The sequence below is a fragment of the Bombus pyrosoma genome, linkage group LG9 (genome assembly GCF_014825855.1).
Source record: "Bombus pyrosoma isolate SC7728 linkage group LG9, ASM1482585v1, whole genome shotgun sequence".
NCBI lineage: Eukaryota > Metazoa > Arthropoda > Insecta > Hymenoptera > Apidae > Bombus > Bombus pyrosoma.
Window position 1 is genome coordinate 10,347,963 of NC_057778.1, and position 14,229 is coordinate 10,362,191.

Here is a 14,229-nt window from a genome sequence, read left to right on the forward strand (position 1 = left end):
ATTTAGAGACTACATTAATCTAATTAACCAGCGATAGCGTGGCACGAGTCGACGATTTCAGCCTTCGAACGATTTCATTAATTAGTCGAACTATAGCGAGCTACTCTGTCTTCTTTATTTATCGTGCTGCACCGTGTCCCATCTACTCTGACCATTCATCATGGAACGTAGGAGGGACGACTGGAACAATAATAATTATTAGCATCGTCCCGTGGCTAGCGTCCATCTCTCCCCGCTTTAATTCTCGAGTATCCCTGGTCGACCGTGGCTCGATGAATAATTGCAGGACTCTCGAGGAGCACGCACGTGCTTGCGTGCGCAAGAAACACGCGCGCGCGTTACAAGTGCATCCTCGAGAGCTGGCTGCTTATAATTGCGTCTCCGTCGAGCAGAAAGAAACGAAAAGGGGGCGAAAGGGTGCAGATTATTATTAAACGGAGGAAAGAAGATGGAAGGGGATTGGTGAGCGTCGCGACCGGGCTCAAGTGCCAAAATCAATAGAAATCGGGGGTGGAAAAAAAGAAAAAGGTGGAGCCGCGAGAGGATTTTTGGCACGTGTGGTGTGACGCGCTGGCAGTCGCCAGGATCGCAATTAACAGGAATTTTGGCAACATTACGCGCACTGCCGGACATTGCCGTGCTCGATTTCGGTTATTGCGGTACGATTCAAGATTTTTTCGTTCGATGTGTAGTTTCGCAGGTTTTTATATGGACCGTTGGCTGGGAAATTTGCGGCAACGTTTGGCAGAAAGTGCGTTTTTGTGAAAATATTCGACGTAAACAGGTTTGATAACGAATTTTCAATATTGCCACGCCGATTCCCGTTCTCCGATCGTACATTCGATTAAAACAACGAGTTATTCTGTAATAAGACTCGTTGCTCCACGCTTCCGAGAAGAATATTGGATGGGATGTTTGCAAACATCAGGAAAGAATCGGTTTTAGAATTTCCCCAGATGAAGATCTCTGCCGAAGATAAAGTTAAATTTAAGGAATGGCAAAGATCTTCTCGAAGGCTTCGAAAGTTTTTGACATCGGATGTTCAGCAAATTAGATATTCCAGTTACGGGATCAATATGATCGAACCGGAAAGTAGTCAACTTGCGTCTAAATGGAGAAAAGTTTTCGTCTCTTCTCCGTCGAGGATTCGTATTGATTTTCTCAAGGTTCAGTCTTCTAATTGTGTGTCAGTATTCCAGTGGAGCAGATGGTAAATCTGGCACGCAAAACAAGAAAGTATTTTATTATGCGATCGTAAGTTTGGCGGCTCTTAGCTTTGCTTTCCGGATTATAACAAGTTTTCATCTCTCTTTTTCTTCGCAAACTCTATAAAATCGCTAATTAATATTATCGCGTGTAATTGCCTTTTGCAAGAAGCTTTAAGATTTATCTCGCCCCCTCCTTTTAAACCATTAGTTCAGAGTTATAAGTAGCTGTTATAAGTACCCTAGAACTTTGGCATTATCTCCATCTCATCTATTTCGTTGTTAATTTTATGAAGTTATTAGCTGATATTGCGGAAGATCGATTAAAGCTGCTGCATCCTTGTCATAATACGATCTTATAAAACTAATTCTCTATATACATATAACGAGATAGGTTCCAAGCCACCTCCCTGTACGTCACGATCAATCCTTAAGTATTAAGATACCAAGATGCTAATTTTGTTCGTACAAAACGCGTTACCTAAATGTATTAGATTGTGACACAATATTCGACTATTACTAATCTTCCATATGGCGATAGTACAGGCCATCGCTAATTACAGCGCAGCAATTTCAGACTTCGTTTAGAACTTGTTACTTAGCTTCTATCAAATCACGCTTTACCGAAGTTAGACTTAACTGTGGAATTTGCTATTTAATTTCCTCGTAGTCAACCATCATCAAACACTGTACCGCTGTAAAATTCGTTGCTATAACATCAACCACGAGAGTTTTACCGTATTCGCGACAAAAATTCTACGTGTCCCAAACAACACCCCTCGATCTTCTCCAAAGTTCAAAACCCTTTCGCCGTGTCTTTTCCCCCTATATCCTATCGCCGTCTATCAAAAACCAGTGCTGTTTCTACTTCGAAGACGAGTGCGAGGGTACACGATCGTCACGGCTGATCGTGTTCTAACGATCGTTAAAATTAATGACGCACGGCAAGGTGTCCACGTGGCGACAGGAAAAACGAGTCGATGAAATACTCCAGAACGCTAGAGGAGAACGATAGTTGACGTTTTTCCACGTGACAGGCTGGAGTCTGCAGCTTGTAAGCTTCGCGTTGAATCGAGTTGCGAATCGAAGCGGAGGGTTGAACAGGCCCGACGAAAGGCAGAAACGGCGACTCTGTCATAAGTCACCGTCGACGACTGGTCGATCGATGGTCCGTGCTGATGTCGCGTCTGTGTATCTTTTCCCAGGAACTCAGTTTCGCCGCGCAGTTTCTCTCTGTCATTGGCCATTTGCTCGCCCGTGACGGGTTCATCCGAATTTCCTCTGTATCCTGAACACGCACCAGGATACAATAGTCCAGGGGCTGTTAGGGTCTCCTGCTATTATTAGGAGTTAACAAAATGTGAATCGATTGCAGATTGATGACTATGAGCTTGATAGATCGTAGTAGGTTTGGGCGCCTTTCGAACTTTCTTTCTGGACGGTTTATTTTGAACAATGGGGGAGGGACGTGCGTCGAGTTTGAATCGTATAGCACGCAAAGGTGATCGCTGTTTTATGGACTGAAGTTTCGGTTAGTTTTCGGGAGCGGAAAGACGGGGAACTTTTAGGCATCTCTCCTTATTTTCGACGATTTTCTTCATAGTTCTTAGGTATTTCTCAAACGGAAAGACAAATATCGCTGTTTCGTGTAACAGCGAAACAATTAACTGCTTTTGTTTCGTCTTATTCGCATTCGTCTCTATTGTTTTTTAACATCGAGCAAGATCGTGTTTTAGAAATTTCCTGATATTCTAAAAACTCTGCGCTCGGTGTTAAAAGAGCCATTGTCTAACCCCTTTTGTGCCCTAGAAATTAACAATATACATAATACGATATAGAATACACAGAAGAAACGTATAGTGTGTAAGAAATTTTAATGCAATAAATAAATTTCAAGTGGATTATTTCGCTAAAGCGGAAAAGTGATCCACACTGCCATCTTATTCTTTATCGAATTAGTTGGATAACAACGATTATTAAATTCGACGAAAGCGGAGCAACGGTAACCGGAAGTCGTCTCGCGTTCGCTATGACAAAAGTGTCTCCGAGGTCTAACGATATACAGAACATAGCGAATTTTGTGGCACGCAGAGGACGGGGATGACAAATCCCAATGTCATCGTGGGAAACGGAAATAGAAATTAGGAAAGTCCCTGGTAACGGTGACGCATCGTTTCTATAGTCGAAGTTTCGTAAACTGCTGGTTGGTTGGAAAAGTAGAAACGTCGCGAGTCTCGTAAAACTTATTTACCGGAAGGACAGTTTAAACGGTTTTTACCGTTGTTCGTGTGCGAGCTACACGTGTCGATGAAACGCGAGCGCGCGATGGTGTACACGTACTTGGATGAAACGGTGTCGGTTTTACGCTGGCCAAAGTGGATTGCCGATTTATTAGATCGCCCCTGGCGATTTTCCTCGATATTATTATCACGCGATTACGCTTATCGGCTACTCGATTTAAGTATATCGAGTGTATGACGGTAGCTACGATAACGGAAATATAATTAGAGCAAAGTTGGGGAAAGTTGTTGAAATTTTATTTTGTCTGCGGTTTTTAGCTCTCTTGTCAATTTCGTACACATTTTTCTTTCTCTTTTAACAATTCTTTACGTTCTTATGAAAATATCGCAGAATTTCTTTAAATTCCTACTTTCTAAACATTTTTATGCTTATTTTGATTTATGTTTCCAGAATGGCACACAATGGTGCACAATGTTACGCACTGGTTAAAAAAGTAGGTGCAGCTGTGGTTTGTGAAAACTACGAATTCTCGAGTTGCGGAAGTTCAGTGTGTTATAAAGATGGAAAACTAGATTTACTTACGCGAAGCTGATATTCACGATACCTGAGTAGTCTAGTTTGCAATTTTAGTATCCAATGCTATTAATCTACTTCGTTTGGTTTTAGGATTAACCTTTGTCTATGTTAGTTTATATATCGTAATATATTGAAACGTCTTCTATATTAAGAATACAAATCTTTCCGAAGAAAGTCCATCTGTTTTCAAACAAAATGTATATCTTTCAACTTGACAGATTGTTCTACTTTCTACCAATTCCACATTAAATTCCGTACCAAGCGCTATTTCTGACACGAAAATCAGAAAATCGATAACATCGGACATATCATATCCTTCCACGTGTCCTTCGATCGAAATGTTACGAATAATCGATAATTAATTGTGAATATATCGCGACGATGAATTACTGCCACAACTAACGAAGAAAATGTAACGACTTTATAGTTAGTCAGAGATAGCAAAACTCTTTCAAGGCACAAAAGTAGATTAAAAATGATCAACTTAAGCTAATTTCAATGATTCCAAAATTTCTAGATCTCTTCCCGCAGAATCTCAGTCGCTCAGAGAGTCTCATTTTTAAACGGCACGGTTCTAAACTATTCGCCAAGCTTTTACCTCACGACCACGAAATATCCCCCCGCGAAACTCTCAAACGGTCCACCTCAATCTCCCACCACTTCTCCGCGAACAACGAAGCGAAATTAAAGACCTATTAATCGTTTCCTCAAGTTTTCAACGCCGCCGTGGCAGATAACGTTGTTCATCACGCGGCAGGCACATGGAACTTCCGGCTGCGTTTCCCGCAAGCGGACGAAAACAATTAATCGCCGCAAGACGGCGAACGATAATTTAGTTTGCTTACTTGCTCCGCAGCTATATCCCGGTTATAATCCCGCGATACGAGGAGTTCACGCCACGGATCGAATTACGTCTATGAATATTAATTAGACAGGGAATCGCTTCGTTTAGAATCGACCATACCGGCTTTCCATACATCCGGAGGACGCGATCCGACGAAATGGATTTGTCTCGCGATAAACGGCTGTTGCAACGAACGCCTGGCCGTTTTGTCAACTTCGAAAATGGTCAGAGAGTTGTTGTGTCAACCGGTCGTTTCCAGTTGGAAAATCGAGGCTTACTCCAGGGATTCGGTCGCTCGAATTTCCTTTTTTTTTTGTTTCTCTCTCTCTCTCTCTCTCTCTTTCTCTCTAGGCTACGAAATACGGAGCGGTTTTGGTAGGACGGTTGGTGGATTCGTTTATCCCAATTCTGTAGGGTATTTGTTTTATTAAAGAGGTTTCATGACTGGGCAAGAGTTGCTATTTTGTGGAAAGTTCGTAATCCTAGTGAACGATTACGACGGCTTATTTCGTTAGAGAAAGATGTAACGGCGTTTGCATTGTGTTTCTGGTTTGTTGTTTGCCAGTGACTCCTGTCAGATTCGAGCGTAGTATATTTAATAATTTCGTTATTCAATTGGATTGTGTCGTATACTTATACATTGTATTTATTTTCTAAGGACTGTAACGATCGAAGCAGATTTTTAAGGATTTATAAAGTAATTTATTCCTTTTTTGCTCCTTTTTTTTTTTGATGAAGAGCAATTATACAGAGGGTAAAGAAATTTTATACGAAATGTTGTGTTTAATATTACCATGGAAGTAGGTACTTTGGTCTGGATAGTACCGAAATACGGTATATTATCAGGATCAGTTGAAGGTACTAAACAGACTTCGTAATTTACATTTCCCAACGACTTTTTAGAGTCGTCCTTGCTGAAGATTTTATTGCAGGTTACGTGCCGCCTCTATTCGTTTTAACTCCTTTAATTTACATTATGAACGAAGAAGCGAATCTCTCTTTTTTCTGTAGTACTTTTTTTATCAAAACGTAAATTTAAAAAATCGACATAAAGGTAAACGTATGAAAGCCGGGCAACGAGAGATCGTAGAATAAGTGATACGCGATGAAAATGGTAACAAAAATGGTAACAGAGCAGAAATTGCTTGAATTTTACATAGAAGAATCACGCAATCCCTTCGCACGACGTTGAAATCAGCAATACTGCATAAAATTCCCATGATTTCGAGACGTATAACGATATCTCTTGTAATCGTGTCGCATGAACTTTTTCTCGAGATAATAATCTCGAAACTCGACTATTTTTCCACCTCCGTGTCGTTCGATAATTAGTCGGCGCGAAAGTTCGATCTTGATGCGAAAGGAAAACGGAAGTCCTCCAACTTTATCCATAAATTATCGGAATGAAACATTTCATTTTGATTTATTTCTAATTTCTTCTTCTTCTTCTTCTTTTTTTTTACAGAAGATCGAACGAGTCCACGCAAAGGCAGAAAGGATCGGTGATCATTGGAGTCGACGAATATTCGGTGAGTCGAATGAAATCAACGATATTGTATACTTGACTATTCGCGCTGGTTTTTTAATTGGTTTCTTCTTTTAATTGGTTAATTAACCATATTAATATTATTCAATTCAATTTGCTCAATGTTTATGGAATATTCATTGTTTTTGTATTTCCCTCATTGAATTGCTTCACTACAAGTAACAAAAATTCGTCATATATCTAAGATACAATGGTTTATTATAAATATTCGTCTCTTGATAACAATTAATTACAAGAGAAATTAAAATTCGTTCTATATTTAAGGCAGGAACAATCGCTGCAAGTATCCGTACTATTCTTTGACAATTTCTCTCAAAACTTCCGTAGACTGAAATCACTAAACGGCTGGAACAGAGCTCCGCACTTTCCTAACTCGCATCGATTTCTGTATCGTTTTCCTTCGGAACGTTCGAAATTATTTCTGTCCTACTTCGATTCTATTTCCCAGTGCTGCAGCTCTTTATCCTTTCCTTATAAGCCCGCGAAGAATCTGCCGCCTACTAAAGCTAAACGCCTCGATTTCCCGGCAATATTCGCGATAATAGTCGCGACAACTAGCCATTGCGAGAAGCATTCGCAGCATGGAGTCTCATTCATCCTGCGTTTCAATAACCATCGAACCCATTAACGAGCCGACACCAGCCGGTGTCTCTGGCCGTTTTAAACAGCAAATTCATCTCGACGATACGGTTCGTTTCGATTGCCCGTCGAACGAAGAAGCCCATAACTTCGCGGCTCGTTTTCCTATCGCGACCGCTCGATGACGGTTTTACGAATGGGAGGGCGAGGAGAGTTGCACGCAGCGACGAAATTACTCGATTCTCCTTCTGTCGTTATTGTTTTCCATCGGTGAGAAAAGCGATCGGGGGAAAAAAAGGAAGGAACGAGCCACGAAACATCTGGCGTCGCGAGGAAATCAAATTTCCAGAGCCTTTGCCTGACTTCTGTGCTAATTTCTCCTTTCGTAACTCGATAAAATCACCACGATGGAAGATCCTAACCCCGGTTATGGACTCAGCGTGATTTTTTTCTCTGTCGGAAGTTCGATCATTGATGTGAAAGGTGTTTTAGCTGTTACGATGATTGACAGATACGTGGGGGTTAGTTCGGGGATGAAACGGTTTGTCGAATAGTAAATTTGGTCGCGATGGTTGGGGGCAAGTAGGGTGGCTTTGATACTTTTGCTTTGTATGTAATTTCATCTATTTTAATGGGATAGGTACTTTGTGTATGATTTATTCTTATTATCGTCATTATTCGTTTATGTTCCAAAACAAAATTAGAGACAATCTCATTCTGCATGGTTTGCTGCAGTTAGTTGTACGATGGTTGAACAAAAAGGTTTGTAACAAAGAAGATAGGGATGATTGTGAGATTAACAGTAAAAATTCATTTCAATCATGCGATTGTTCAGCTGTGCGCACCGATCAGGTGTCACTGTGCGGTCCATTCGTCGAACGAAGCATCGAGTAAAGTCAATATGATGTCAAAGTAACGTGTAAAATATTTTAAAAATGCTTGGTTTTACATAGCCATGACTTTTGAATCGCTGGATTTTGCAACTTCAATCTTGCATTTCCAGATGTTACGCATCGAAAACTGCAGAATTGCGGATAAAAAAGTAAATAATTTTCGTAAAGTAATTCGATATAAATTGAAATAATAATAATAATAATAATTACATTTAAGTATAATTTAATTTAATTGTAATAATAATAATTTATTAAAGGTAATAATTATTTACAAGTATATTACCGAATCACATTTAAACAACTTGTTCGCCATTATTTGTTTTTGATTATTATCGGTGCAGCGGCTATTTGATTAGAGTACAGATTCAAAATAATTCAGGATGAGTGGTCGTGCAATTCTATTTATTAACAAACATTTAATTAACCAGAACAAGCGAATATATCAAGACAAATTGAAATTGTAAATTGTTTATAAAGAAAAAGTTCACATTAAAATACACATACATTTTTCATTTTCTCAATTTTTTCAAGGAATGGACTTATCCCACTTTCAAAATAAACGGCCCATTTAATAAATCGATCTTCACTCGTTCGCGTACACAAAATAATATGTTCGGCAGCCTCTTAACTTAAATTTTCAAACAAACGCTTCAACAAAAACACTCTCGCTCATCCTTCTCATTCTCAACAAAATCGAACAAACGCCCTCTCGCCTATTCTTTCACCATGAAAACCATGTCGCAAATACGATTTATCGACTCGTATCGAAATCGAACGCTATCTGAAGCTCACCGGTTACGCTTTCTGAAAAAAAAACTACGCGGCTTCCTCTATCCGTCGTTGATTGGAAATGTTTGTCTCGTGATCGAACGGTCGTCGAGTTGAAAGGCTCCCGGCTGCTTAAAAATGTTTGCCGTGGAAATATTCGAATCGATCGTCCCGCTATGAAGTTTTAGAGGGAATTGTCCATCGAAAGGAAAACGCGAAACGTGCGAGAAGAGCAGGAACGATCGCAAGATTTCCGATGTTTGAGAATATTTCTCGCGCGAATTCCAGCCGACCGCGTTCTGTGCTCGCGAGGCTTTCTTGACTTCTGCAGTCCTTTCTCGAGACCTGAAACGCGGTTGTGATCGAACGACACGTCTTCGTGGCTCGCAATTAAGCGCAGCTACGCGAAGTTTCTCGGGTATTGGAAGCTCGTTTTCGATAAAACGAGCGGTTAACCTGTCGTCAGTGTCTTTGCACAGGTGACACGTGAATTTTCGAGCCGGGAAATTTTTTCCAAGCTTTATAGTTTACTATTTCGATTTAATATTTTTACGAGTATAATTCCTTATAACATTTACGACCTGAGAATTATAAAAAGAAAGAAGGAAAATTGAGGGAGAAAATTGGAGTAAAAGGAGAGGATGTTATAGAATAAATTTTTGTTTCAGAACGTTTCGTGAATTTAATCAATCTTCAACTAGCTTTGATTCTCTTCGTTACGATCGAAGAAAAATTTAATTACGAAGGCATAATTAATGTTAAAATCTCATTGTGAATGATTATTGGCTTTGATTGTTGCCTATTATGATATGATTATTACCTATTGAAGAGGTAAAGAAAAATCGAGACGATATGACTATGATTTATATGTTTGGAGCGGCTTCTGACAGGAAGATGTAGTATCATTTTCTACAAATTGATTTTACATTTGTGAATGAAAAGCTTCAGGCATCCGTTTGTTTCTATTTTTTCTGCTTTTACTATATTTTTTTTCTCTGGTTTTGAAATATTGCTACACGTGACAGGTTTTTCATCTCTTGTTATCATCTGACCCAAAAATGTTGCGCGAAGTTGTCAGCCGGACAATAAATTGCGGACTGAAGTTTCACACAGCCCAGTTTTGTTCCGATAATTCATGTTATGTCGGCGGGTCCGCGGCTTTTACTACCTTCCCGAACATTCCCAATTGTCCTTGCTATCTTCTCTTCAATTTACATATGGCTAATTTCGTGGATCACTTTAAATCAGTGTCTCCAGAATAAGGATACAATTATTTACTTTTCTACAATTTCAAGAAATCCGAGATATTAAAGTTTTTCAACGTTACATTTATTTTTCAAAATCTACAAGACATATAACTTGTTACAAATTTTTATTCATCAGAAACGGTTACAATATTTACGTATAAGAATTATCTATCAGATAACAATCGAGTAACGCTTCTTATAATGCTCCTCAAAACGTAACTGAAAGACCAACGAACTGATTACAATATAATAATCAATTTGATTCAAATGTATTAAATTTAAAAAATATTATTTGTTGGTATTTTCGTATGATTACAAAAAATTTGATACTACGAATACGTAACGTAGATCTTGATAAAAAAAAGCGCTGTATGGAAAAATAAGGATATGTGCAAATGCTTTTTGCAGTCAATATAAATTTCTATTTTGAAGAGAATTCTGAAGTATCTTCTATATGAGCGTGATTTCATCGATTGACATTTCGGTTTCCTGGCCAACTTGGCACGCTACTTTTCAACCAGTTTACTCTTCACCATCGATCATCGAAAATAGCCTCCTTTGCATATTGACATCAGCATTATCTACAAGCTTCAATTCACAAATAATCAAATTTTCCAACAGTCAAGAGGATAACTAGCGTTGAACAGAAATTTAAAATCTCTTTACTCGCTACTTTTCTTCTAAACAATCAATTACTTTAATGCGCACAGAAGCTGCTAATACTCATATACTTTCGTTATGAGCACACACACACGCGCGCGCGCATACAAGTCGAAAAATTTCAATTCCATGCAAAAACACGCTGGTTCCCAGTACTCTTTGCCAAGCTGCAGCAAAACTTTCGATTACTTCCGGCTTGTAGAGCGACATTTTTCGACTCGTTTCCGGAAACAAGTCCCTTAACTTCCGCTAACGCTGTTCCGTGAACACTGTTTCCCTAAAAATCGAGAAAATCGACTCGATTTATCATTACAAACCAATTTTGTATTGTAATCGTCGCTTGTGGTCAGAGCGAGAACGTTTATACGCATACAGGTTGACGGAAAAGCGTCTTTCTTCTACGGACACGTGTTTTACAACGATGCATCTTTATAGAAACATGAAACCTAATCTGTCGAACGTTATGATCTTTATTTCGATAGAACAAAATGGATCATACGTAATTCGATGAAATAATATAAAACGAAAAATGTTGTGCATCCATTACTTCCTTATAGAAACGAAAGAAACTTTTCGGACGACCTAATAGAAAATTAAAAGATGCGGATAATGCGTAGAAATATAGAAGACTCCAGACTATTGAATTTATTATGATATTTAATGAGTGAAACAAATGTTTGCGTAATTGTAAACACGTAAATTTGCATAAGCACTTTCGCAGCTTACTTACGAACGTCTCAATTTTCGTCTATGGAATCACGTTATTCCATCGGAATCTTTAGGATCTTTAACCTTTCGTGTTCCAAACTATATCTCTTTTATGTTTATCTTCGTTTTAGATATTCCGAGATTTTTAGTATAAATATCTTCGACGATTGTCAGGGCATAAGTGAAAATAGCGCGGAAACAGCAATTTTCAATATCGAGATCGAGATTCTAAACATATATAATTCAGCGTTTTAATGAAAACGAGAGTTTAAAATATCGCGAGAACACACAGATTAGAACAACTTGACCGTTTCGTTTCGGATTTTTCAATGCGGCTATAACATTTGTGCTACCGTTTATTATTTCCGGTGAGTTTGTCAGGCAAGTTAGGTAATCGATTTAGAAACTCGCGTGTGGTCGGTCGTAGCTTCTCTGAAAGACAAGAGGTTACTGTAAGCCGCATTTCCATATTCATACCGCGGTGTTTCGAAATTTCGGCCAGTTGATCGTGTTTTACCTGTGCAGCTGGAATTTCATCGGCTGTAAATCAGGCAAAGAAATGGGGGCAACGGGTGAACGCGATAGCATGGATTCCGCGGCTTTACGTTAATGAATTATTAGGGCTGTCGGAAAGTTCCGTCGTTTTTCGTGCCGCTGGCCAGAGATAATAAAATGCGTCTGGCTTAATCTCGTCGGCCGATAGAACTTGCTTCTGCTTGTTTTAAACTATAATCCTTCATGTTGCCAGTGATTTTGCGAAATTCTTTTCGCCTGGTCATGTACAACCGAGAATTTCATTTCTAGCGGGTTTCGTCAAATTAACTCTGTTGTTAACGTTCTTGAAATTTCATTTTCCAGTTAGACTCGAAATCATTAGTTTAGCAAATTCACAGATAGTCAATTTCCAGAGAGAAAAATTAAATCTGCCCATGCCGAGGATAAATCTCGTTTTGCCTCTTTCATCAAAATGTTTGAACAGTTTTCCCCAACCGAACCCCTTGCTTTTTTGTTTCCATCGCGTCGATTCGGCGAGAACCCATAACCGTAAAAGCGACGATATTAGTTCGCGCTTGGTGTCGAAAACACAGGCGAACCACTCGTACTTGGCTGAATTTCAATCCTTTAAACCTTAGATTCCCTCATTTATAAATGTCTAGACCAGATCGTGTACGAAATTCCAGCGTGACACGATTTGCCATACGTTGAGAATCCTCGAACATATTCGACACCAATCTAAATGGCATTCCTTACGAGAATTCCACTTCGACCACGAAGCATAATTCCCAAAATCATCGATCCCAGATATTCCGCCGATATTTTCCGCGATATTTCGTCAGATGCTGATATACAGATTCCAATGAGATTACACTACCCCCCAAAAGTTTGAAATCATTTCACAATTCCAGATGTTTATGTTGAATCTTTCGCTAATTTTGTTGGATACTAAGCCTTCAAGGCTGTCTTAATTTATGTTATCATATTCATTTCAACATTGTCACTGTCATTTCTAGCCACTGCAAATATTAATTTTCCGGCTCTCTAAATAATAGAAATGACAATAGAAATTTCTTTTACGTTTTCTAGACTTTTCTCTAAATTGCTGGATGCCACGGAACACGCGACGATCGCAAAATTTTTATCATAGTTCATGTTATTTCTCAATTTTGCTTGCCCCATCGGCACCGTATTACAAGCCAAACCAAAGCTATAAAACGTAACACAAAATACCGGAACGCGCAACGAGGGCAACGCATTATCGATAGGAACCATAAAAGATGGGTTTATCGGTGTCTGAAAATTGACATAAAATCGACACTAGATTCTACCGATGCTCCAATTTCTCTAGTAGCGCGTTATGGTGACTGGAAAAATATAATAATGGGTCAGTAACGATGGGTTAATACGCTAATGGTCGACGAAAACACTTGCACGTGTCGTCGGCAACGTTGAGAAGAGGATAAAAGCCATCGAAAACGAGCTTTACGAGACCGAACACTTTGCAGCCTCGCCTAAACATCCCTGAACCGTGTTGCAATTCAAATAACTAAGCGTTGGGGGTGGTTCAACGATGCTGGTATGAGATGGTATTCGCTCTACTCGCATACTTTACGTTGAGTATCGCGGGCGAGTGATAAAGTCGCTTGATGCACGTCGTTTATGCATCGTTAAGGTAATTTTTAGTGATCTCCGACCGTGCGACTTACTTAACGGAGTTATTCTTTGTCTACCGTTCGCGTGAAATCGTTGAGAGATTTTTGAGGAATTTTTAAGAGACTTCTCGCGCTCTGAATATCAAAGGAATATTTTTGGGAGAACGGATATTATGGTGTTAACGGCTAAATGTCTCGGTGATTTATGGGAATAGCGTTTGACGAGTGTTTGAAGGGAACAGAATTGGAGAATAACGGTAGAAATTTGTTTAGAAATTTATTATATCGAGAGAGGTTGCTTAACTATTTTATGTAATTTTTGTTGAGATTTTTCTTTTGTTTTTGAGATTCTATAGCGATGAATAATAATATGTCGATACAAGATAAATCAATTTTCTTATAAACCGCTCTGGTTCGCCTTTATAGCAACATTTTCTATCTCCTTATCAAACCGTGAAGAACCAAAGAAGAAACGAAAATGTACACGAGCATCGAATACGCGACAACGACGATAAAATTATAAAAAATTTCATTGCGATCTAAATTATTTAACTTTGCAGTGGCCTAACTTCGAACGAGGAAAATAAAACTTGTTCCCAGGAGGTAAAATTCCACGTCAGAAGGTGGAATATTTTGTGCTCGTGGACGTGGGGCAGTAATAGGTACTAAATTTTACCTCGTACTCGTGATTTATTCGGCCACATAGCAACAGAAAATTTTACTTCTCGATATAAAGAAATTGTAACATGGGCCGTTTCGTGCTTGCGCGTGTCAAATTGCCATCGTAGTATTTCGATCGAAGAGAAATTCTT

The 14,229-nt window shown here is 39.1% G+C and overlaps 1 protein-coding gene across 3 annotated transcripts in view; it reads left to right on the forward strand.

Moving 5' to 3' along the window:
- LOC122571077 (connectin-like) overlaps nucleotides 1-14,229 on the forward strand; it is a 348,033-nt gene that overhangs the window by 38,896 nt on the left and 294,908 nt on the right. For 2 of the 3 annotated variants that reach the window (XM_043734336.1, XM_043734335.1), the window contains exon 2: nucleotides 6,332-6,395. The gene's annotated coding sequence lies outside the window, so the exon portion shown is untranslated. Of the gene's footprint in view, nucleotides 1-6,331; nucleotides 6,396-14,229 lie in introns of those variants that run through there. The other variant, XM_043734338.1, reaches the window with a different exon arrangement.